We start from the raw sequence: 25,043 nt of genomic DNA on the forward strand, positions 1-25,043 counted from the left end.
TGAAGTGCACAGGTTACTAATGCCCTTTTAAGACCATAAGACCATAAAACTTAGGAACAGAAGTAGGCCATTCAGCATATCGAGTCTGCTCCACCATTCAATGAGATCATGGCTGATCTGATAATCCTCAACTCCACTTTCCTGCCTTTTCCCCTTAACCCTTGATTCCCTTACTGATTAAAAATCTGTCTATCTCAGCCTTGAATATACTTAATGACCCAGACTCTACAGCCCTCTGAGGTAAAGAATTCCACAGTTTGACTGCCCTTTGAGATAAGAAATTCCTCCTCATCTCTGTTTTAAATGGGTGCCCCTTACTCTGAGATTATACCCTCTTGTCCTAGATTCTCCCGCAAGGGGAAACAACCTCTCAGCATCTACCCTGTCAAGTCCCCTAAGAATCTTATGGGCAGAAATCACGCGTGTCATTTAGATTTTCAGATCAGCGGGCATGCAGCCGAGTCGGCTGTGCGCCCACCGACCTGTCACCAGCCACTTAAGGCCATTAATGAGGTACTTAAAACACTTAATGGACCTGCCCGTCCAACCTTAAGGTTGGGCGGGCAGGCAAAGAGCCCAGGCAGCCTTCAGAAAAAACATGAAACCTCCTCCACGGCGAGATGAGGCTTAATGAGTGTTTTAAAATCTTAACATAATCTTCAAATAAAAGTTATGGACATGTCCCAGCTCATGTGACAGTGTCACAAGAGGTGATATGTTGGTAAAATTTTTTCTATTCTTTAATCTGTTTTTTCACATTTGAGCCGATCTCCCTGAGGCAGCACTTTGCCTCAGGGAGATCTGTGCACTCTTTCGCGTGCGTGTGCCCGCCCATGTAAAATGGCAGCTTGTCCCTGACTGGGGGCGCCAATCGGGAAACCGCCTGCTCACGCCCGCTCCTGCACAACCCCCCCGATAGGGGGAAGATCCTGCCCTATATGTTTTAATAAGGTCACCTCTCATTCTTCTAAACTCCAATGAGAACAGGCCCAACCTACTCAACTTCCCCTCATAAGAAAACCCCTCCATCCCCGGGATCAACCTAGTGAACCTTCTCTGGACTGTATATCTTTCCTTAGATAAGGGGACCAAAACTGTTCACAGTTTTCTAGGTGTGGTCTAACTAGTGCCTTGTATAGTTTTAGCAAGACTGCCCTATTTTTATACTCTATTCCCTTTGAAAAAAACATCAACATTCCATTTGCCTTCCCTATTACCTGTTGAACTTGTATGTTAACTTTTTGGGATTCATGCAAGAGGACCCCCAAATCCCTCTGTGCTGCAGCTTTCTTCAGTCTTTCTTCATTTAAGTAATATTCAGTTCCTGTATTCTTCCGTCCAAACTATATAACCTCACACTTTTCCACATTATATTCCATCTGCCACGTTTTTGCCCACTCACTTAACCTGTCTTACCTTAATCCCTCTATAGACTCTTTGTGTCATCCTCACCACTTGCCTTCCCACCTATTTTTGTGTCATCTGCAAACTTGGCGATAGTACATTCATTCCCTCATCAAAGTCATTTATATATATTGTAAATAATTGTGGCCCCAGCACTGATCCCTGTGGCACTCCACTAGTTACAGGTTGCCATCCTGAAAAAGACCCCCATATCCCAACTCTCTGTCTTCTATTAGTTAGCTAGCCTCTATCCAAGCTAATATACTACCCCCAACACCATGGGCTCTTATCTTATTAAGTAGCCTCATGTGTGGTACCTTATCGAATGCCTTTTGGAAATCTAAATATATTACATCAACTGATTCCCTTTTATCTATCCTGCTTGTTACCTCCTCAAAGAATTTTAATAGATTTGTCAGGCATGATTTCCCCTTCATGAAGCCATGCTGACTCTGCTTGATTAGATTATGCATTTCTAAGTGCTCTGCTATTACATCCTTTATAATAGACTCCAACATTTTCCCAATGACAGATGTTAAGCTAGCTGGCCTATAGTTGCCTGTTTTTGGTCTCCCTCCCTTTTTGCATAAAGGTGTTACATTAGCAGTTTTCCAATCCTCTGGGACTTTTCCAGAATCTACATGCATCCATTACCTCTGCAGCTATTTCCTTTAATATCTTAGGATGCAACCCATCAGGTTCAGGTGACTTATCAGCCTTTAACCCCATTAGTTTCCCTAGTACTTCTTCTCTAGTGATAGTTATTGTACTTATTCCCCCCCCCCCCCCCCCCCCCGCTTTTGTCCGATGATTAATTAGTATTTTTGGTATGCTATTAATGTCTTCTACCATGAAGACTAATGCAAAGCATTTATTCTGCTCCTCTGCCATTTCCTGGTTCCTATTATTATTTCCCCAGCTCATTCTCTATATTGACTTTGGCCTTTCTCTTCCTTTTTATATATTTAAAGAAACTCTTACTGTCTGTTTTTATATTGTTTGCTAGTTTACCCTCAATGTTTATTTTCTCCCTCTATTATTTTTTGGTCATCTTCTGTTGGTTTTTAAAATTTTCCCAATCCTTTGGCTTGTCACTAATCTTTGCCACTTTATGTTTTTTCTTTCACTTTGATACTATCCTCAACTTCCTTGGTTCACCATGGTTAGTTTATCCCCTTCCTATAATCCTTCTCCCTCACTGGGTTATATCTTTCTTGTGAGTCATGAAATATTTTCTTAAACATTTACATTCAGTTCATTAACAGTCTTTTCTGCTAAACTCCTTTCCCAGTTCACTCCAGCCAACTCTGCCCTCATTCCTTTGTAATTACCCTTATTTAAGTTTAGCACAGTTGTTTCTGAACTAAGTTTCTCACTCTCAAACTGAATGCTAAATTCCACCATGTTATGGTCACTGTTTCCGAGGGGATCTTTTACTCTGAGAACATTTATTAAGTCTGCCTCATTACACATTACCAGATCCAAAATAGCCTGATTCCTGGTTGGACCCACAACATACTGTTCCAGGAAACTCTCCTGAATATACTCTATGAATTCTTGCTCATGACTATCTTTGCCAATTTGATTTTCCCAATCTACATGAAGATTAAAGTCACCCATGATTTATATACTGCATTTTTACATGCTCTCATTATTTCCTGATTCATTCTCTGTCCTACAGCATAGCTACTGTTAGGGGGCCTATAGACTACTCCCACCAGTCCCTCCTTCCCCTTGTTATTTCTTACCTCCACCCATATGGGTTCCACATCTTCCGATCCAAGATCATTTCTTGCTATCGTAATTATTCCAGCGTGTATTAACAAAGCTTCCCCACCACCCTTTCCTTCCTGTCCTTTCTAAAAGTCACATATCCTTGAATATTTAGTTCCCAGCTTTGATTTCCTTGTAACCATGTCTCCGTAATGGCTATAAGATCATATCCATTAACCTCTATTTGTGCCGTTAATTCATTTATTTTGTTCAGAATACTACGTGCATTTAGGTAAAGAGCTATTAATTTTACCATTTTACTATTTTTTCCCCCTTTGACCCTTTTATGCTGCTGTTTTTTTATGTTTGTACACCCTGTCCCTTTCTGTCACAGTCTGGGTATCATTACCTAAGTAGCTACCCTGTAATGTTGCCATATCCTTTTACTTTGTAAGCCTACTTATCCCCTCTTTAGAACCCTCCCCTCTTCTATTTAGTTTAAAGCCCTCTCTACAGCCCCAGTTATTCGATTCACCAGGACACCGGTCCCAGCACGGTTCAAGTGAAGTCCAACCCAAAGGAACAGCTCCCTTCTACCCCAGTACTGATGCCAGTGCCCCATGAACCGAAACCTATTCCTCTCACACCAATCTTTGAGCCATGCATTTAACTCGATGACTTTATTTACCTTATGCCAGTTTGCCCCTGGTTCATGTAGGAATCCCGAGATTATTACTTTGGAGATTCTTCTTTTTAATTTAGCTCCTAACTGTTCAAATTCTTTCAGCAGAACCTTCTTTCTAGTCTTATCAACGTTGTTGGTACTAATGTGGACGATGACAACTGGATCCCTCTGCTCCCACTCCAAGTTCCTCTCCAGCCCTGAGGAGATGTCCTTAACCCTGGCACCGGGCAGGCAACACAGCCTTCGGGACTCACGCTCACAGCTGCAGAGAACAGCATCTATCCACCTAATTATACTGTCCCCTACCACTACTATGTTCCTATTTCCTCAACCCCCAGTTGAATAGCTCCCAGTACCATGGTGCCATGGTCAGTTTGCTCATCCTCCTTGCAGTCCCTGCTCTAGTCCACACAGCTTGCAAGAACCTCGTAACTGTTGGACAATTGCAGGGGCTGAGGCCCCTTGAATACTATCCTCTGGGTCCTCATGCCTGCATCACCTGCAGTCACACCCTCCTGTCCCTGATCACAGACCAAATTTGAATTATCTAAACTGTAAGGTGTGACCGCCTTCTGGTGCAAAGTTTCCAGGTAACTTTCCTGCTCCCTGATCATGCACAAGGTCTGCAGCTCAGATTCCAGCCCCTTAATTCAGATGTGAAGCTGCAAACACTTACTACAGATGTGTTTGCTCGGGATCACCTTGGTGCCCAGCAGTGCCTGCATGCTGCAGCAGCAACACATCACCCGTTCTGCCATCGCTATCTTATTTTATTTAGTTTATTAATTAATTACTCTAGTATCCCTGCTCTTTACACTTTATTTAAATTAATTATTTACACCAGTATCAATCTTATACTTAATAAGCTATTTTAAGGAGAAAATAAAGACTAGAGATCTAAACACTAACTTTAGATCTTAATTTTAATATAAAGACTAAAAATACTTACCAATCCAACTCACCAGTCAGCGGCTCTCCATGCTCTTTTCAAATGAAGTCTCCCCGCTCTTTGTTTTAAATGAAGTCCACACGCTCACCCTGCTCTTTGTTTTAAATGAAGCCCGCACTCACCCTGCTCTCTGTGGTGAATCAGTAATTACTTTCTCAATGGACACCAATAGTCAGAATGAACAAGCTCTGTGATTTTTCAGTGACGGCTGGCTTCCTTTGTGTACAGCACATCATTGACTACAAACATGTCATTATCAGGGCACTAAATGAGAAGTCAGCAGCCTTTCTCAACAGGAAGACTGTCATTCCATCAATGTGCAACTGGTATGTCATCATCTCTGAAGGATTATACAAGTCTTTGGAAGTTTTGCTACCAGCTGCCACATTGCATTTGTTCAATTCGCCATTCCCCCCTCCGACCACCATTCTGTCATTCCACCACTCCAGGAATGTCAGAGGATGGCTCCCAGGGGAAAAGGGTTCCTTTCTACATTTGGCTAATGATGCCTCTCTGCAGCTACACCATGCCTGAGCAGCACAATAATACTATGGCATAAAGTTCTGGTATAAAAACAAAAAGCTAAAAGCTACTGCGGATGCTGGAAATCCAAAACAAAAACAGAATTACCTGGAAAAACTTTCCAGCCAGACCTGCTGAGTTTTTCCAGGTAATTCTGTTTTTGTTTTATAAAGTTCTGGTGCCTGGATCACCCTGGGGGTTCTCTGAAATATACCCTAGGTGTATCATTGTCATATGCTGCATTCTGCACATGGAAAACTCACAAATGTGAAAAAGATGTTGAACTTATTTCAAAACAAAATCAAAATAGTCAAACCATGATGCTTTTCTTTTGACAAAGTTTCCTCACCCGACAATGCCTACAATATGCTCTCCCAGCAACTTCAGCAAAGCTGATGGAGGCTGCTATTGTTCACATGGGGATGCTCAGCGTACTTGTGCACTTAATTATTGGCTAGCATTAATCTCTCTGTGACAGGAGGTTGGAGCTTTATCAAGATTTGACAAAACTTCTCTCGCTGTGTCATGTGGCAAATAGATAACTTAACAGAGATGTAAAACTGCTGTTTATCCAGGAATTTCATATTGGAGATATTCTAAAGGATTAATGGTAATATTAATGAATGTAAACACAGACAATATAAGATATTTTAAATGTTCGATGGTAAAATTTTGCTTTAAAGTGAACTGGACTGTGTAACTGCTCTCTAGACAAAATCTTGACTGAACTGTTGAACTCTACCAAGTATAGTTACTACCACTTACAGATCTAATTACCACTGGTTTGCAGTGTGAAATCTGTTTTACTATTTTATTTAAGACCAGCTGAAAATCCTCCTTTTGAACACTGATTAGATATTATATTTCATTATCTTGTTGATTACATTGTTGTGGCATGCAAATTTATGCCATTGGGCAGTATTTCAGTCACAATGTCTTGAAATGTTATATTTTTGTAGTACCTAAATTCAGCCACTGTGTTGTGCTCTGTGGAAATAGTGAATTGAACCATATGATTCAGTTTCTGCACAGTCCCATTTGAAGACTGCGAGATATGATATTCCAATATTGAAGTAACTTCACCTAATGACTATCGCATCAGGTGCCCCAATAAAGGGGTAATATTCGCCACAATGATGAGGCTTCGGAGGAGGGTTTTCTACTTGACTAAATAAAACTGAAAAAGAAACAAGAAAGTGGAAAAGCAAGCAAGGAGTAGGGGGGAAGATAAAGAAAAGGTGGCTATCACAGTAGCCAAGGAGAAAGTTGTCAAAAAGTTGCTTCATCAGCTGCTAAATAGTGTGTGACACGGCAAGATTTAGAGGTTGGGAAAATTAAGTGCAAGGGAAGGAGAAAAACACTGAACATTCAGTGAAGGTTCTTACCAGCGGAGTCTAGGGCCAGAATTTTGACGTCGGCGTGCGGGGGTGGGCCCGGCATGCTGACGCGTAAAATGATGCGCGGCGACATCGAGCATGCGTCTCGACGTCAGCGCACGTCATTTAGATATTACGTCCAGCGCGCGCGCGCCAGAGGCAGCTGTGCACCCAACGAACTGTCAAAGGCCTAGTAAGGCCATTAAAAAACCAATTAAAGTAGTCCTTCGTGTTTTTCAGGAAACCGCATCCACGGGCGGGATGAGGTTTCCTGAAGGTTTTATTAAATAAATAAATATTTTTTGCACAATTCATAAACATGTCCCAGCTCATTTGACACTGTCACATGAGGGGACGTGTCTGAATAATTGTTAACTTTATTATTTCTGAACTTTTATTACGTGCTTAATCTCCTTGAGGCAGCTCTGTGCCTCAGGGAGATTTATACGCTCTGCCCAGTCCCCGACTCTCCCTCCTCCCCCCCGCCCGCACGGGTAGCGCTGAATGCTACCGGCCGTGTGTCGCGCTGGACGGGCCTTAATTGGCCTGCCCTTGTATAATGGTGGCGCGGAGCTGATCACGGGCGGCGATCGGCTCTGTGCCCAACTGGCCTACCCAACATTCAGAAAATTCTCCTCTAGAATTCCTTGAAAAAATGCTACTGGTTGTCCTTCTATTTCATTCCATTATATTCGGGGAGTCAAGGCCAAGTGTAGTCTTCAGGTGAAGTGAGCTTAGAGGTAGGAAGGTAATTCGACCAATTTGCATGCAGATGTAACTCAGTCTCTGTTTTATTGTAATGCTTCTGCCCTTAATTTAATATACTTCAATTTTATATTATTTATAGCTAAATAGAAAAATTGGGGCAATTTGGGGTGCAGAATAGAGTTGATTGGAGTGTAGCACTCCTACCAGCTGAGGGGCTGGGAGACAAAGCTGAAACACTACGACAGGGAGGGAGATACAATTCTACAGGATACATTTGAGTTGTAAATGTGGGTACAGGAAATTGCAATGTTTAACAAGTAACTGGAAATGTTAACATTTAACAACTAGAATTAAGGCATTGCAGACAGGAAGAGCATACAGACATAAGGTTTGCAATATATAAAGGGCGTATCTAATCTTAGGAGATTGATTTATATCTACAATGTAGTGAAAATCTTTTTTTGTGAGTGCCTTGTATTTTAATGCGCTACTTTAACAGATCCTGGTAAATATCAACAGCACAATACTGTGGATTCTAGAAGTCTGAAAAAAAACACCCAGCAGGTATAGCAACATCTCTGGAGAGTGAAACAGAATTAATGTTTCAGGTCTGTGATGTTGCATCAGAATGGATGTTAAATTCAGTTAAATATCTTTATTCTAGTATAATACTATCTTTAAAAATACCAATACATTTTTTAAACGCACTGTCACACACGTCCTTTCGAAAAAATAAGTAGCCCTTTGATGATGGGAGGGGAATAGGTAGGAAAAACAATGCATTAATTGATTGCTAGGATTTCAGCAAAGGAGCACAGGCTCTTAATTCTCACTTTCCACTGCTGGTTAAAACAATACTGTCTGCAATAAACAATGAGTGACAACCTCATCAGTACTTTGTGTGACAAATTTGTTCCCCCTCTGCAGACCTTTCTGTCCTTATCTCAGGGCTGGATTTTATGAGACGTGGTGGCCCCGGCTCTGTTTTAAATGTCGGGCCGAACCCGCCTTTGCTTGACCAGCTTGACCTGAGCCGATTTTACAGCTGTTGGCTTGTTAATTGGCTCAGAGTGCAACTTAAGTCCCCATCTGTGAGAAAGTCCCGCCTCTAGGAACTGTCACCCAATCAGATGGCCAGCAGTGCTCTCATTCCAGCTGTGGCACCGGGAATGGTGGGCGCTGCTGGAAGCAGTGCTGGGCAGTCTACCATATTGAGGATCCATGGAGCCAGTTCAGAAGGAGAATGGACGGTTTTGGTGGGGACGAGCTGGCAGGCCCCGGCAAGTGGTTTGGAGGACTAGGTTCAGGAGAGCTGGGGGAAATACGCAGTGGTGGGAGGTGGGGATAGCGCCATGTTGGGGTGGGAAAGGATGCCTGTACAAGAGGAATCCCTCCTTCAGCCCACAAAAGTGCTGCCAGGTTTCACCTGCTGGCTTCACCACATGGCCTGTGCAACCCCACTTAAAGTCCTCAATTGAACCAAGGGCAGGTGAGTTGCCCAATGCCTCCCCCATGGCTGGTAAAATTCTAATGGAGATGGGAGGTGATGGGCACAGCGCGTCTGAACGGCACCCAATTTTATGCAACTCCTATCTGCCAGCCCACTCACACTACACATAATGGGTTATAAATTGGCTCATGCTAGGTGCAGGAGTTGTGATTCACAACTTACCCATACCAGCTGCTAAGGAGATAGGCAACAAACAAACTTGGTGCTGCCTCCTTGTTTACCTGACTGTAGTGCTGGTATCTGCAGGCCCCATGCTACTGGCTGCCTGAGTGCTCATCAGATGGCTAAACCGTGTTCGCAGAAAGAACATGATGCAGAGAGCCTTCTCCTCTTAAAGGCACTCTATCTTTCCTAATTAGAAGCTGCTTTGAATTACTGAAAGCTGCTGCTGAATAGCAATGTTGTCATTCTAAAGGAGGAAACTAGAACATCAGGGCAGAGAGGGAGCTCCAAGATTCACAGATGCATCAATAAAGGCTTTAGTTGTGGAGGTGGATGGGAGGAGAGAGGCTATACTTCTGGTGGAGAAGAGGCCAGGAGGCCCGCAAGTACCATCCTTCTGAAGGAGCAGGTGACCAGGACGGCCAATGCCCAGAGTCTGGACACAAGGATCTTACAGCAGTGCCACAAGAAGTCTAATAACTTCACATAGGTGGTCAAGGTAAGTGAATGTATCTTCACATGACATCTCCCACCCACCATTCCACTCACCTCTCACACTGCTCAATGTACCTCAGCCATCAGCACTCACTGGCACTCAGGACGCAAGGCTAAACATCCAGATAATCCACCTCACTCTCACATACATTAAAATGATGTCAACCTCATACCCAGCTCCCAGAGCTTCCACATCTCCAGCTAGTCAGCAATGGCATGCAAATCATCCAAACATTGTGAGGCAAAATCACTGACATTCTTCTGTCTCCATGCAGGGCAAGGTGACCCATAACAAGAGGGAGCAGAGCAGAAACATTGGGGACAAGGACACCTGCATCATCTGCGCTCTACAGAGGAGATGGTTCCCAGTATCACTGGGCTGGGCTGTGATAGAGCTCGTTGCATCGGGTGTCACTGAGAACATTGAGGATAACAATATATTACTGCCATATGGCCCTTCTCAACTCCCAGCACACCCTCATCCTGCTATCTAGCAGGAGCGCAGATGGTGTGACTGCTGTGCTCTTGCTTTTCACCAATCACCCCACTTCCTTCACACCAACTTTCCCCTTTCTGATTTCCTGCTCTCAGACACCCAAGAACTGCTGCCTGGCCAGGATGGAAGAGAGGGAACAACAGCACAGCACTAAAGAAGAGGCCCTGTCATTTGATCTGACATTCACAGCCACTGGCCCAGATACTGGCACTGCACATATCTTGGAGGCAAGCAAGGAGTGGGTGTCAACCACAATACTGGACTTGTGTGGGCTATAGCCAGGCCGAGGAGAAAGGGTAGTATGTGTGCCAGTTCACTGGAGGTCGCAGAAGAATTCTGCTACGAGGGACTCAGATAAAGACTTTGCTGGGTCGGGGTACAGGAGAATGCTGGTCAGGATGCACACTGAGACAGTGGGTGCATTGGCTGGCCTGCCAGCCTGCCTCCTGTCACTGCCAAAGAGCATGGAGGAGCCTGGCTCCAGATTGGCACAGGGCATTGTGCAGAACTGACCCTCTTCCAAGCTTCTGCTCCTTGTTCCAGTCATGCTGCAGACCCAGAGGACTGCAACTGTTGCCCCCTTACTTGCAGCCCTTGTGTGGACAGGTTACCATATCTTCTGCCCTCTAGGTGAGGATGCAGCGACCCTGCCAAATCCAGGGACTCACAACATCACCTCCCAAAACACTCCACATTAGTTCCAGAGACTTCACAATAAATGACCTTACCTGCACATTGAGTGCCTGGCCCTTTAAATAATGCTACTGTTGGGCCCCTCTTGCAACTGAACACATCCATTCTTTGGTGTGTTACAAGTGTTGAATGGACCTGCGTGGTCCAAGTTTGCAAATATAACAAGTAAAGTCATGACAGCACCAATGCATGCACAGGATATCCCCCACAGCACTTTTCCAGCATGGGGTGCAGTATGGGCCATGCCATGAGTGTTTGGAGGTACAGGACACCTCTCTCAGAGAGCCTCTGTCATCTCTAGCACAACAGATTTGAGTTTTGCATCTATGTTTTCCAGAAGCATCTAAAGATGCTTGTTTCACATACTTCTATCCCTTTGGGACATAACAAGGAAGTGCTTGTAAGGATTAGCAGGCTGATTATCAGCCTGTTTGAACTGCGTCACAAACACTCCTTCCGTTGCCAACAAGTCCTGGAGTTGGATTTGAGCGTGGAGCTTCTGGCTCAGCGGCAGGGACACTACCTACTGAGCCACAGCACACCCTAGCATCTAGAGGTTGGGAGAGGGGGACCCTGATTGATTTGTACTTGCCACCCCCAACCCCGCTGCCCCCACCCCGCCCCCTCACGTACTTTTCCTCAGGCCAAGGGCACAGAGGCCAATTGATGTTCCCCACTGCCAGTTACAATTAGTTAACACACCACAGACAAGAAGCTGAACCTGGGATCTTCCTTGTCCATGTGGCCCAAAATGCATTGGCTAGAAAGTGCATTTAATCACAAAGGTATTGGAGAGTGTCTTGTTACATATGTGTATGTCTTTGTCCAGAAGTTCTTGTCCTGCAAGTGTTAATGTGTTTGTCATGGGAAAGGGTCACTCTTGATAGTGTGTCACAGTTGGGATTATGCATAAAGGAATTTTCACTTTAATACATACAGGATTCTCTTTATTGATTTGCCAAATTTGATCATCTTTAATACATTCAGCTAATCCCATTGAGGCCAATGCTGGATCAGTTCACCTGGGAAGAAACAGCTCCATGTTTTTAGCTGTCTCAGAATTTTGCCTCATTCAGTTAAGAAAATCTAGAAATGTTGATGACTCAAATCATTGATAAAATCCTGAAGATTTTGCATTTTCCCTCCTGTTTGGGAAATGAATTAAAGATTGCATCAAGGTACCAATATTCTTCTGTTTATGCTTCTGAGTGTTGTGATATGATGACATGCACCTTTACAGGGGCGTATCTTACACTACTGCCAATCATTGCACATCTTGACAGGATGTGATGTATTAGTCCCATGACATGTAGTCAGTCTGCAAGCAGCAGGAGTAGAGATCAGGGATATCATTCTTAGGCTTCTAGTTAACTCTATCTGTATATATTCTATCTTCAAATAAAGAGCCCTTATTATTGTTTCACCAATCCTTCTGTATGATTGGTATGTTGATATTGAAGAGAGGTATTCTAAAAATTTGTTCTTTCAGGAAGGAACCTTTTTAATTTAACTACCGATCAGCTCCAGCATCGTATCCCGAGGCATTACCCGTTGGCTGATCTGTTTAATAATATGTAAAATTCAAGAATTCCTGTAAATCTAGATGGCGGTTCAGCTTCTCTTCTGAGGATTATGGACCCTCTTCCTATTCTGTATTTAATGACATTAAACAATTTGGCTTTGCACTTCATTTACTGGGGCAACATTGCTTTATATCTATAAAAGATCTGCAAACTGAGTAAAAAGTTAACCTAAATATTGCACTAAATCTCTGAACAGACTAACTTTCAGACCCATAGGGCTGAATTTTCCCCCCGTTGGAGGGGGGGAGGTTGATGGGCGGGCGCGGGAATGCCTAAAATCGAGAGTGCGCTCTTTCACACATGCGCACATAAGAATGCATTCATCTTCCTGAGGCTAAGTGCTGCCTCAGGGAGATCGCCTCTACTTTCAAAAATATTAAAAACAGAAAAAAAAAAAATTCCCTTACATGTCCCTTCATGTGACAATGTCACATGAGTTGGGACATGTTCATAATTTCCAAAAAAACTTAATTAAAATTTTTAAAACCCTACATGAAACCTCATCCCGCCCATGGATGAGGTTTCATGTTTTTTCTATTCCCGCCGGGGCTCCTGCCCTGCCCACTAACCTTAAGGTTGGACGGGCAGGTCCACTAATTACTTTAATTGCTCTGTCAATGGCTTCAATTCGCCATTGACAGGTTGGCGGGCGCGTAGCTGATTTTGTTGCGCCCCTGCCTACCTGAAAACTTAAATGGGGCGGGATGACGTCGGGAGTTCTGACTGATGTCACTGCACGTCATTTTACATGTCGGCGAGCAGGTCCCACCCCCGCTCGCTGACGGTAAAATCCAGCCCATATCCTTCTATAATAATGTTATAATGAAAAAGCAAAAATTCAGCAAAACGTTGGGTGAAAAGAATAAGGAGAAGATTTTTTGAAAAAATGAGTAAAAGAAATAGAATAAAACAATGGTGGACTTATATCAGTTAGCCATAGGAAGCGTTACACGATGATTTTTCTGTCAATGGGAATATTAATGAAAGCCTTAATAATTATACCACCAACAACTGACTGATTCTTAACCTTTTATTTTTTTTAAGTTTCCCTACATTGATTCTCTGTTCTAAACTTTTGCTAGTGCCTTTCTTTAATGAGGCAGTTGACAAGTGAGAGATACTCCATAAGGTTGTCTTTCTATTTCTTATGGGGAACCCCTTGTAGTTTGTAATGACATGTGAGCTATCTCATAAGCACATTTGTACATTGACCATTAAACCAAAGATTAGTCTGTAGCCTGTAACTTACTGTCAGTGATCCATTATTCTCTACGTGATTGATCGGAACCCTTTGGTTATCGTAACATATACAATTCACTCCCTAGTATCTGCTGTTCTCCATATAACCTTTCCATTTAATTAGCAAAGTGGAATGGACAAGTTGTTTGTGTTCCATGTATTCTAGAATCTTTCTGACCTTTTCTGATGGTGTCATACGATGCTGCAGCATTTTAACTCACTTGCCGATTAGTTCTGACATTTTGTTTCAACATTGGACAGCTATATTACATTTTTTCTCAGTAAACTATGATTTGAAAGTTTAGAGCTGATAGTAATTCAAAGAACAGCACAATTACATATTTACTGACATTTATTAGAGCAAAGCCTGTTCGTTAAGTCAACTCACAGTGGGGGTTAAGGTTTAACAAGCAGCTAAAGGATGTAAGGTAAAAGCTAATCAGATCTTGGAGTTTAAAATTTGAAAAGGTAGATATTTTTGAATAATTTGTTATAAAACATAATGTATCTTATCTACACAGTTGATTTTCCAGCAATTTTTTGTAGTCCTTTAAAGTACTTTAAAGTACTGAGGCAGGTTGATATCACAGATGTTTATCTAGACTCAAACTTTTGCTTTGATCAAAGAAAATGATTTGTTAAGAATGATGGCATGAACTATGGAATTGAGGTTCAACTTGCCGCCAAGCACAACACTCATTGTGGATCAGCTGCTTATTTCCTGATTTTGAACTCTAGTATTGCTGAAAAAAAGAGACATGTCTAAGCTTTTCGTCTTGCATTCATCAGGACACTCGCAAGAATACCAATATAAACAACAATTTATACTGTATGTGAGGAGAGTGCTGATTGGCTGGCAAGTGGTGTTGCCATGGAGAATGCACCACTGATGGTGACTGACAGTTAACTGCCAAGTGATTGAAATTTAAACCAGGCAGCTTGACTCTGAATGAGTCAGCGAATGACTGCCACTTATTTTGTTTAATGAAACAAGCACAATGTATGTACATGTTCTTTCTCTCTGCAAAGAACAGTGCTCTGTGTATTAATATATGCAGCTTCCATTACACGCAAATGCACCACATTGCGAGCCTGACTGACAATCTTAAATTAGTTGTCAGCGTAATTCTTAGCACATTGAGAATTATTTAGCAAATGTTGTCCAATTGCGGAATCACATCTAATGTTGGGCACTGTGTTTTGAGTTTTGCAAGCACAGGTTGGTTGGCTACAGTCTGTACCCTGTCTGTTGTGAACAGCGGCTGGGACATGCTGTTTGACATGATCTGCCAATCTTTGTGGCATACGGCCTATATACCTGGCATCACGCTGGCACTAAAATTCATATACCACCGTACTCAATTGTGTGATAGGCAGAATGTCTTTTTGGCTTGATTACAGCATCCTTTTAGTGGTGAATACCACTCATGTTGCTACTGCATAGTAGCTGCGTGAAACAGCTAGCTTCACTTGTTGCTCAAATTTTTGAGATATCTTGCCCTTCCAGGGTAATCTGAGGTAGGCTGGGCACTTTTTAGGGCCGAAAGTGACAGCCTTAGCCCCATTGAAACAGGCATATATTGCACCTGTTTCACTAAACAAAATAGCTGACAGCCATTTGCTGACTCATTCCTCAGGGCAATGCCTTGACCAATCAGGGTCAAGCTGCTTGGTTTAAATTTCAAACAACGCTTGGCAGTTAACTGTCAGTCACCATCAGTAGTGCATTCTCCATGTCAATGCCACTTGCCAACTAATCAGCACTCTCCTCACGTAAATTGTTGTTTTCCCCCTTATATTGGTATTCTTGCGAGTGCCCTGATGAGTGCAAGACGAAAAGCTTAGACATGTCTCTTTTTTCAGCAATACTCAAGTTCTGTACATTCAAACGGCTATTTTGAACTCCATTGATTTCACGAGAAATAAGGAGTGGGAAGTTTCTAATAGGTGGGGCAGGCCAGTTTTACACCTGGTCAGCAAGTTGAAAATCTACCTCTATGTTACTGAGTTCCAGTGATAGTTACATTTTCTATAATCTTATTTCAAAGGAACTCTAATGCAGTAGGATAGTGCACTAGTGGACCCCATCTCCCACAAAGTTTACAGAAATACGTTTCAAAATTGAAAGGAGAAATAATCATTTTAAAGGAAATTAAGTTTGCAGATTGAAAGTAATAATTTTCAAGGTTTAGATCAGCATTTTGATTGGGGCCACTTTTTACACTGTAAATATCCAAGAGTAGATTACCATCCAACTGTCACTGATGTGATAAATTAGGCCTAGTAATAAGAGATGACCAAAAATTAATTGTCTGTGGTTTGCTCTTTATCCACTCCCCAGTGCTTGCCTGTTATTGATAATGACCAACTTTGGGGTGAATAGTTTATTAAGAACTGCTTGCCCCTTATCCAATGGCAACAAGACACGATCTTCAATGAGAAGCAATGTTTGACATTTTGAAGGCGTCTTACTCTTATTGTTTGAGTTCAAAAAGACTATTATTTGATGCTAAGGGAATTCAGAGCATTCCAAATGACAGTTTTGCTCAATTCTATTTCTGTTCAATTTATGAGTATACATGTGGAGGGACAGAAGGCATTTGGACTTCCAGTGAAACTTAACTGTTCCTTTCCCAAGGGTGCAATGGATTTTATACTCTCATTCAATGAGACAAAACATAATAGCAACCTCAATCCTATTCTATTCAGCAATTCCATGCCAGTCTGATTCTAATCAGCAAACCCTTTCCCTTTAGTCTGATCAGGAACCCCAGCCCTTTAAACTCACATCAAGTACTTCAATTAGCAACTGCATTCTAACCAACTCTGATCAGTCATCCTAGTTTCTACCCATTCTAATTAATAACTACTTTATTTGGTAACATAATTCTGCTCTTACCAATGCAATTAGTCGAATTACTGCTTTGTGATTAGACACAAATGGCTAGATTTCAATCACCAAATAATATTTCAATCTCAGGCTTAACAAATAAAATTACAAGGATGATAAATTCTGGATTATTCCAAATATATTGAGATATATTCTATATTTAAAAACTAGGAGTGGGTTGGTTATAATATTAAAATTATTTTGTTATGATATTATCGCAAAACAGCATGATGACATCGGAAACACCCCCACCTGATGCCATAATGCCCCATATTATGCTTGGCGCTGTGGGAAACCCTCCTGATCTGGGAGCGTATTATTCAGGCCTAAGTAGTTCAGAATGGCCAGCATTTTACCTGGAGGTGGTGCCCAGGCCCCTGCTGAAAAGTCAGGGGCAATCCTGCCTCCACTTGGTCAGGTTGTCCTGCAGTGACTTGACAGCCACTGGGCTGTTTATCAGGTTTCCACAACAACATCAGCAGCTTGTATTTATATAGTGCCTTTAATGTAATAAAACGTCCCAAGGCCCTTCACAGGAGTTTCATCAAACAAATTTTGACACCAAGCCACATAAAACTGATGGAGGATGTTTAGTGCCTCTCTGAAATCTGATATTAATTTTCTTCCATGTCATTCACTGGGTAACTCAAACAAGAAAATCATGGAGTAGGAATAAATGTATCCCATATGGGAAGGTGAAAAGTATCTCATTTGTTGCTCTCACTGTATTTTTCTGGTTTCATAAGTACATGAGGGATTTTATGTTGGAAGCAGAACAATTGTTCCGATACCGCAAAACAATATCGTTACTCTTTGAGATGTAGAAACTGATGAGGAGAGTGTTTGTGCATATGTGTATCAAGAGGGCAATTGGCATGGAGGCATTACATAACTCATCAATGAGTTTGGCAAAAGAGTGGCATGGTATGTTTTAATCAGACCAGCAAAAGACGCTAATGCCCTGACCTTTTCTGTGGCTTTTGCTGCCTATAAATTGATTTGCGAGATTGGTAATCTCATCAGTGTTCCAGCAAGTTACAAATGACAGTACGCCTACACTTCTCTTTTCTGTGACTTTCAACAGTGATCTCTCTCCTCAGAAACTCACCTTGCAAATTCTGCCAGAATGTGTTTTGCAGCCAGACTGGTAAAAATTCTTCATGTGCCCATTTCAAAAGTGTCCAGAAGACATTTCACCACATGTCTCTAATAATGCAGACCCCTACATTGTTCATGCCAGTAAGATGCCCTTTCTCAATATGATGCTGCCTGTTCAGTGTAGGTTTTGACTGAGCTGTCAACCTTTACCCCATATTCTCTGCGCCTGTATCGGAGATGGGTGGAATTTTACAGCTCCCCCAGAGAATGGACTGGCAGGCGGGAGAGCTGTAAAATCGGGTGGCATGACAGCGGCACTGTGCCCACCACCTACTCTCTCCTCTGCTGAAATTTTACCGGTGGTGGGGGGGAGCAGAGTCAGGTGGCCCATCCAGCCTCAGGCCCTTAATTAAGTGGCCAATTAATTATATCCATGCTATATGGCCACCCGGTGGCCTTTTTATGGGCTGAGGCGGGATACCTCTTATTCAGGTACCCTGTGCCTAATGGAGGACACCCCCAGTGGCACTCCTCCTGTGTTCACTCGCCCTGCCCCCCTCGCAAGCCCAGCCCCACACCCTACATGCCAGTGCCCAACAACCTGGCCGTGGCAAATCCCCAGACTTACCTGAGTCTGTGGTTCCAAGGCTCTTCTGCACTGGGCACTGCCTGTTGCCCCAGGAGTGATCACCGCACCTGGTGCACCACTGTGACTAGAGGGCTGTTGGGCATTGGATTGGTCGGGAGCTCTCAAAGGTGGAACTTCCTCCCAGATGGGGACACAAGTCTTACCCATAACCTGACAAACAGCCTGTCAGGCTGTCCAGTCACTGCAGGGCAGCCTGACCAAGTGGAGGCAGGATTGCCCCTGATTTTTCAACAGGGGCCTGGACACCACCTCCAGATAAAGTTCTGGCCATTCTGAACTACCTAGGCCTGAATAATACGCTCCCAGATCAGGAGAGTTCCCGCAGCAGCAAGCGTAATATGGGGTGTGATGGCATCGAAGGGGGCGTTTCCGATGCCATCACGCTGGTTTGCGATAATTTGCTACATGGGCGGGGCAAAAATTGGAAACCTGCCCGCATTATTTAAATTAAGGTCGTTAATGACCCAACTGAGAACAATCATTCGCTCTGAAGGCAATAGTACGCCTTCAGGGTGAGAATCACTCCATGTGGGGAATCCATTTTTTAATGGCCAGGCTTGTTTGTGTGGATTTTAAAAGTGCAGCTGAGACCTGAGTCTCAGCTTTGCAGTTAACACTTGAATGTCTGCAAGGAGTGCTCATGGGAATAAGCAGACTAACCATTTGGCAATTGTTTGAGTTGGAGGACTCTCCTCTGATTCGGAGGGCTCTCCTGAGTGATTTCTTTCCCTGGCCACTTCCCAAGGAGTCTTTGAGACAAATGGGCATTGTGGTCTCAGTTGGAGACACAACCTCCAGTGAGGAGGAAAGAAGGATCAGGGGGAGGAGGAGGATAACAGTGAGAGGAAGAAGGGAACACAGGGATGTTCAGGATGCTGTGAAATTGCAAGAAGTGCCAGACCCTGAGGGTCAGGAGGAACTCAGAGACCCTCAGTGGAGGCACAGATGATCTTATGCTAGCCCTAGAGTACACAGGCAGAGATTTAGCTACCTGCAACTGACCAAGACCCAATGCAGGAGCAGACTCAGGCTTTCAAGAGCCACGTGACATCACTTTATGAGATATTCACAGGGGAAATCACATCCAACTGTGCTGGGGGCCAGCTGATGCCTGTCGCATTGAAAGTTACGCGCTGAATTTCTTTACCACAGGCTCATTCCAGGCAGCCTGTGGAGACCTTAGAGGCTTCACACAGCCTGCTGCACACCATTGCAAAGGTCTTCACAGATGCAATGTTCTGAAGGGCTGGCAATTATATCTCCTTCTTGCAGGATGTCATGAGTCAAATGGATAGAGCCTGAGGATTTGCAGTGATTGCAAGTTTCCCAAGGATGCAGGGAGCGATTGATTGCACACACGTTGCCATAAAGGCTCTTGATGGTCAACCATGCACCTTCATAAACAGAAAGGGCTTCCACTTGCCCAGTGTCCAATCGGTGCGCGATCATAATTGGTGGATCATGCAGGTGTGTGCCAGGTACCCGGGCAGCAGTCATGACTCCGACATCCTTAGGAACTCACAGACCTTTTCACTGGCTCTGAATCCTTGGAGGGATGGCTATTAGGTGACAAGGACTATCCACTGAAAACATGGCTAACAACTCCTGTGAGGGTGCCCAGGTCTGACGCAGAGAGGAAGTACAATGAGAGCCATGGCAGCACCAGGACCATAGTGGAGCAGACCATCTGCCTCCTAAAGATGAGATTCCGATGCCTGGACAAATCTGGAGGATCATTACAGTACTTCCTCTCATGTGTGTCCCTAATGGTTGTGGTTTGCTGTGCACTCCATAACATCGCTATCCAAAGAGGAGATGCCCTGGAGGATGAGGGCATGCCAAATGGGGACCAATACTCTCAGGACAAGGGAGATGAAGAGTTGAAGGACCGTGATGATGCTCCCACTGATGGCCCTGGTCATGATCGAATGAATGGTTGTGACACCAAGGATGCATTAATATAGCAAAGATTTCAATAGTGCATCTTGCCACTGCAACAGAAGGGATTTGGGGAAATCTTGGACCCCTTTTCCCATGTGTTATGAGAGAGTCCTGTCACCCTTATATCCACACATTCTCCGTCACCCCATATAAGAACATGATTCCTCCTGCCCTCCCTCAACCTTTGATTGCTTCCCTCAACCTCCAGACGCCAGCCACACAGCCACAGCAATCAATAATATCAGCATGAGGGAATGTGAGATGTGTTTTTATCCACAAGATTCAAAGGAGTAATAACATCAATAATAAGCTCACCCATGTGCCCCTCTTTGTGACTAATGTGGATATTTAGTTGCATGTTTACAAGTGCTCTGGCACAGTGCTCCCTTCTCGCTTTGTGGCTGCACTGGAGAGAACCATCTGATCTGCCACCTCCCTTGCCCTGGATGACTTTGGCAGACATCCTCGGTGCAGCTGTGCCCTTGAGTGGCCGGCCACTCCAGGAGACTCTTGCTGAGATGCATGTGAGCTTTCTTTCACCGCGGCAATGGTTGATGAATGGAGAAATGCTGCCCCCATCAGCAGTGTCATGAGAGAAACTTCCAGTTGGAAGCAGCTGCTGCTCACCTTCTGGGAGCTGAGTTGGTGACCAAGCTCCCAGTTTCCCTGATTCCCTGGGTCTGTGCTCCTGAGCTCAGTGCCAGGGCGATGGTGTGCAGGTCAGACCGCATTCCAATGATTGTAGCTGCAATGCGCTCGATTTGCCCCTCCAGGTCAGTCGCCAATCTGTTCAGGGAGGAAGCTTGGCGCTCTGAAGAGTGGATGATCACAGCACACATGGCCTGAATGGACACCCCCACATTTCGTGCCAGAGTACGCAATCTCTCTGGTATACCTGACAAATCTTCACAGACCTCGCGCTGAACATCCAACTTCTGCCTCCTTACCGACGACTCCAGAGGCTCATCATCCGACTTGGAATCAGTCTGTGGAACACCTCGGACAATCCTCCGACTACCTGAGGCCTGCTCCATCACACTTTCTGGCAGCTGCAAGTACGAATGTGAAGTGCCCTCACCTGTGTGTGCATGACCCCGGTCCAACCTGACTTTCCCTGCTGAAGGGCCAGTATCTACGATGGCACTGGTGTTGTGAGAGGATGTGACGCTGTATCCTCGAGGGTTCCTCAGAGGAGGAGGAAGGTTGCTGGATGGCTTCTGGTGGAGCTTGCGCTGAAGAGGCTTCTCTTGTAACAGAGAGACATCAGTAAGGGGGTAATCAGGTAGCAAATACCTTGCCACATCAGCCCTATCATTTGACGCACATCAACTGGTTCACTGTCCAACATGAGTGATTAAACTCCGCAGGCAGAATATACCCTTAAACAATGATGTGAAGCTTCAGATGTTGAAGCTTGTCAAGGCTCCAGCGTGTGAACTATATTTACCAGCCACATTGCAAAATGCCTCCCCTCCATTAAACCTGTAGCCTTCTCCCCTTTTTAATCAACCTGAGCCTTTTGCCATCTCATCAGACCCAGGCCTTCCTCCAATCTCGCCTCTGCCTGTACTCCTGGGTGAGCCAGGCTCCATCAGGGCCAGCACTTGCTCTTCAAAAGGAGTCAGGACTTTAATATTCCATAGACCCAGTCTGTACGGACTCTGTTGCGAAGACATTGTTGGCTCGCTTCTCCTGAAAAGATTTGACACAGAGTGTTCCTCAAAAGTTTCAAACAATCAGACGGTATACCTTCAACCCATTATCAGATCAGTGCGTGCCAGCCTGGAGCTTATGCTCATGTGTCATCAGGTGATCCTGAAAACCACCCGCCCTATAATTAGACCATTGCTTGAAATGCACCATGGCATAGTCTAGGACAGCTGTGTCCTTGTGCAATCGTGCTACCTTTAAGGAGCAGCAGATCTCAATTATCTCCTGCATTCGCTAGTGGGATCTGTAATGTACACTGGACCAAGGTTGCTCACACTGAGGCTGTACTCACCCTGGCCATCCTCATTAGGTCATTGAGACTTTTCTGGCAGTGGGACCCAAGTCCTTCTCACTTCACCCACACTGTTGACCACCTCGGCCACCTTCTCCCACGCAGCACATCCCTGGCTGGGCTTTCTCCACTTGTCAGGGGTTGGCATGCGCTGCTCACATTGGTAAGAAACTGCAGGCAGGAGGGCTCCAAGGGAGGCCTCGACTTAATCTATGAGCTGGTTTGGCCCTTTTATGCCCCTCCCCTCACACCATTGTTGCAGCCATCTATGTATGGAAATATGTAACAAATATACAACCCTTCAATGGCAAATGGTGGGTGATATGGTTTGCAGACATTAGCTAAATGCACTTACCTTGCAAGACTGGAAAATGCACAAACCTACTCTCTCTACAATAGACCAGCAAGATTGCTCATCTGATGTGCAGCCTCCAAGACCAGACATCCTGCCCCCTAGCACTCATTGGGTGGCAATTAACGTATTATCGGGTGCGCTCCAACAGCGGGCCTGGATGTCGGTACACTGTCGACTTCCAGGAGCGGAACCCACCGTTGGTGCGCGGCCATATTATTCAGCCCCCTAGGATCTGAATTAGGCTTATGTAGCCTTAGGTAACTGTAACTACTATGCTGCTGAAGCATTACTAGGGATAGCCTGGTGAACTAGATCTGCTGTCAACCTGCTCTGAAAATGTATTTGCACAAATGCAATAGTTCATCAGGAAATGTTGTATTGTTCAGTTAGCTGAAGCTGAAATGAGGCAGATGTCAGGTCACACCAAGTAGTAGATTGCAGGAGAAAGGGGCAAAAAAGCACATGCACTTTTTTCTCAAATAATCCTGTGGTGATTTGTAAAATGAACGTCCCCTTTAGTTCTTACAGTTTTTATTTCTGTGATTCATTCTGCGAAAAGTCCTAGGGCGAAACGCCCAGATTTGCACAAAGCGTGGTAGCGGGCGGGAAAAGGAACTTTTTACCCGCTGGCCACAATGGCGGCTTTTCACACCGTATCATCCCAATCCCAATTTATTAATCATGCATTCCTGGGAACCACGCCCTTTCAATGGCGGGCAGGCTCTCATTTGCTTCCTCACTCTGAGTGAAATATTTAAAGTTCAGCCACGTGCACATCTCTCAGCGTTTCCGGTCCAGGACTGGTGCACAGAAGACATGACCCCAAAAGGCAAAAAGACTGCAACCCCCGATTCAGTGCTGCATCCCTTGAACGCCTTTTGGACGCTGTGGAGACCCACCATGATGTCCTCTACCCCCGTTCTGGCTGCAGGAGATCCAGCAATCTCACTACTCTGGCTTGGTAGGTGATGGCAGTGGTGAGCAGTGCCAATGCTGCACAGAAGAGGTTAGCCATCCAGTGCAGAAAGAGGATGAATGATTTCATCTATGCCGCCAGGGTAAGACAACCATCTCATCACTCTAAACTCACACACTCAAGCCCATCACACATTCACTGCCATTTCACTCAGTGCCAGCTCAAGGAACATCACCACTCACTCTCTCACACACACCCTAACATCTCCATCTGGCCTCATCTTCTCTGGAGAATGCCTCCTCAGCCCTCACCATCTTGAGGCCACATGCACAGAGCAACTTGTGCCCTCCCGACACAGCCTGGGATGCCCCTCTTCCCCAGTACAGCCCTTGCCCTGCAGCGCCTTCCCTTTCCTGAGGCCACTTCTTCCCCTTCCCCAAGCAAGCCCTAGCCCTGCAGCTGTTGAAAAACCACCCCCGTCTTATGGCTGACCCTGCCCGTGAGCCCCCCTAAAAGTGATGTGGTGCTGTCTGCAAAGCCTGGCGCTGATGACCATGAGCGCTGTCTGAAGCGAAGTGCAGCTCACCAGGTGCACGCTGCTTATGTACAGTTGTGAAACATGCCGACATGCTCAGATGATCCAGAGTGGGGGGATGATTCTGATGAGCGGGGCTTATAATGATATCCTGATGTATTACAAAGAAGTTCACGATGTCCGACAGCAAGGAATGCAGCCCGCCATTGACGGGCAGAGCAGATGATTGCAAACTGGCTTTGCGATGTTGTGAAACTGATTTTTGGCCTTGCCATATTGTCCGCTCACACTGCCAAACGGGCACGGAAAATTCCACTCTTAATTACAGCCTTAATTCGCAAGGGAGAAAGATGGAGGGCAGGGTAAACCTTTACAAGATATAAGTCACCATTTCCTTTTGACTGCCTTTATATAGCGCCTTTCACAAGCTCGTGGTGTCCTCAAGTGCTTTACAGCCAGAGAAATACTTTTGAAATGTAGTCAAAAACAAAAACAGAATTACCTGGAAAAACTCAGCAGGTCTGGCAGCATCGGTGGAGAAGAAAAGAGTTGACGTTTCGAGTCCAATGACCCTTCAACAGAACTGAGTGTAGTTAGGAGAGGGGTGAAATATAAGCTGGTTTAAGGTGGGGGGTGGGGTGGGGGGAGAGAAGTTGAGGGTGGGGTGGTTGTAGGGACAAGCAAGCAGTGATAGGAGCAGAGAATCAAAAGATGTCACAGACAAAAGGATCAAAGAGGTGTTGAAGGTGGTGATATTATCTAAGAGAATGTGCTAATTAAGAATGGATGGCAGGACACTCAAGGTACAGCTCTAGTGGGGGTGGGGTGGAAAGATTGACAAGGTATTAGTTGTAGATTTAAAAATAATAGAAATAGGTGGGACAAGAAAAATCTATATAAATTATTGAAAAAAACAAAAGGGAGGGGGAAGAAACGGGATGGGGATGGGGGGGGGGAGTTTAAGATCTAAAGTTGTTGAATTCAATATTCAGCCCGGAAGGTTGTAAAGTGCCTAGTCGGAAGATGAGGTGCTGTTCCTCCAGTTTGCGTTGGGCTTCACTGGAACAATGCAGCAAGCCAAGGACAGACATATGGGCAAGAGAACAGGGTGGAGTGTTAAAA

The sequence above is a fragment of the Cetorhinus maximus genome, chromosome 10 (assembly GCF_964194155.1).
Source record: "Cetorhinus maximus chromosome 10, sCetMax3.hap1.1, whole genome shotgun sequence".
Taxonomy (NCBI): domain Eukaryota; kingdom Metazoa; phylum Chordata; class Chondrichthyes; order Lamniformes; family Cetorhinidae; genus Cetorhinus; species Cetorhinus maximus.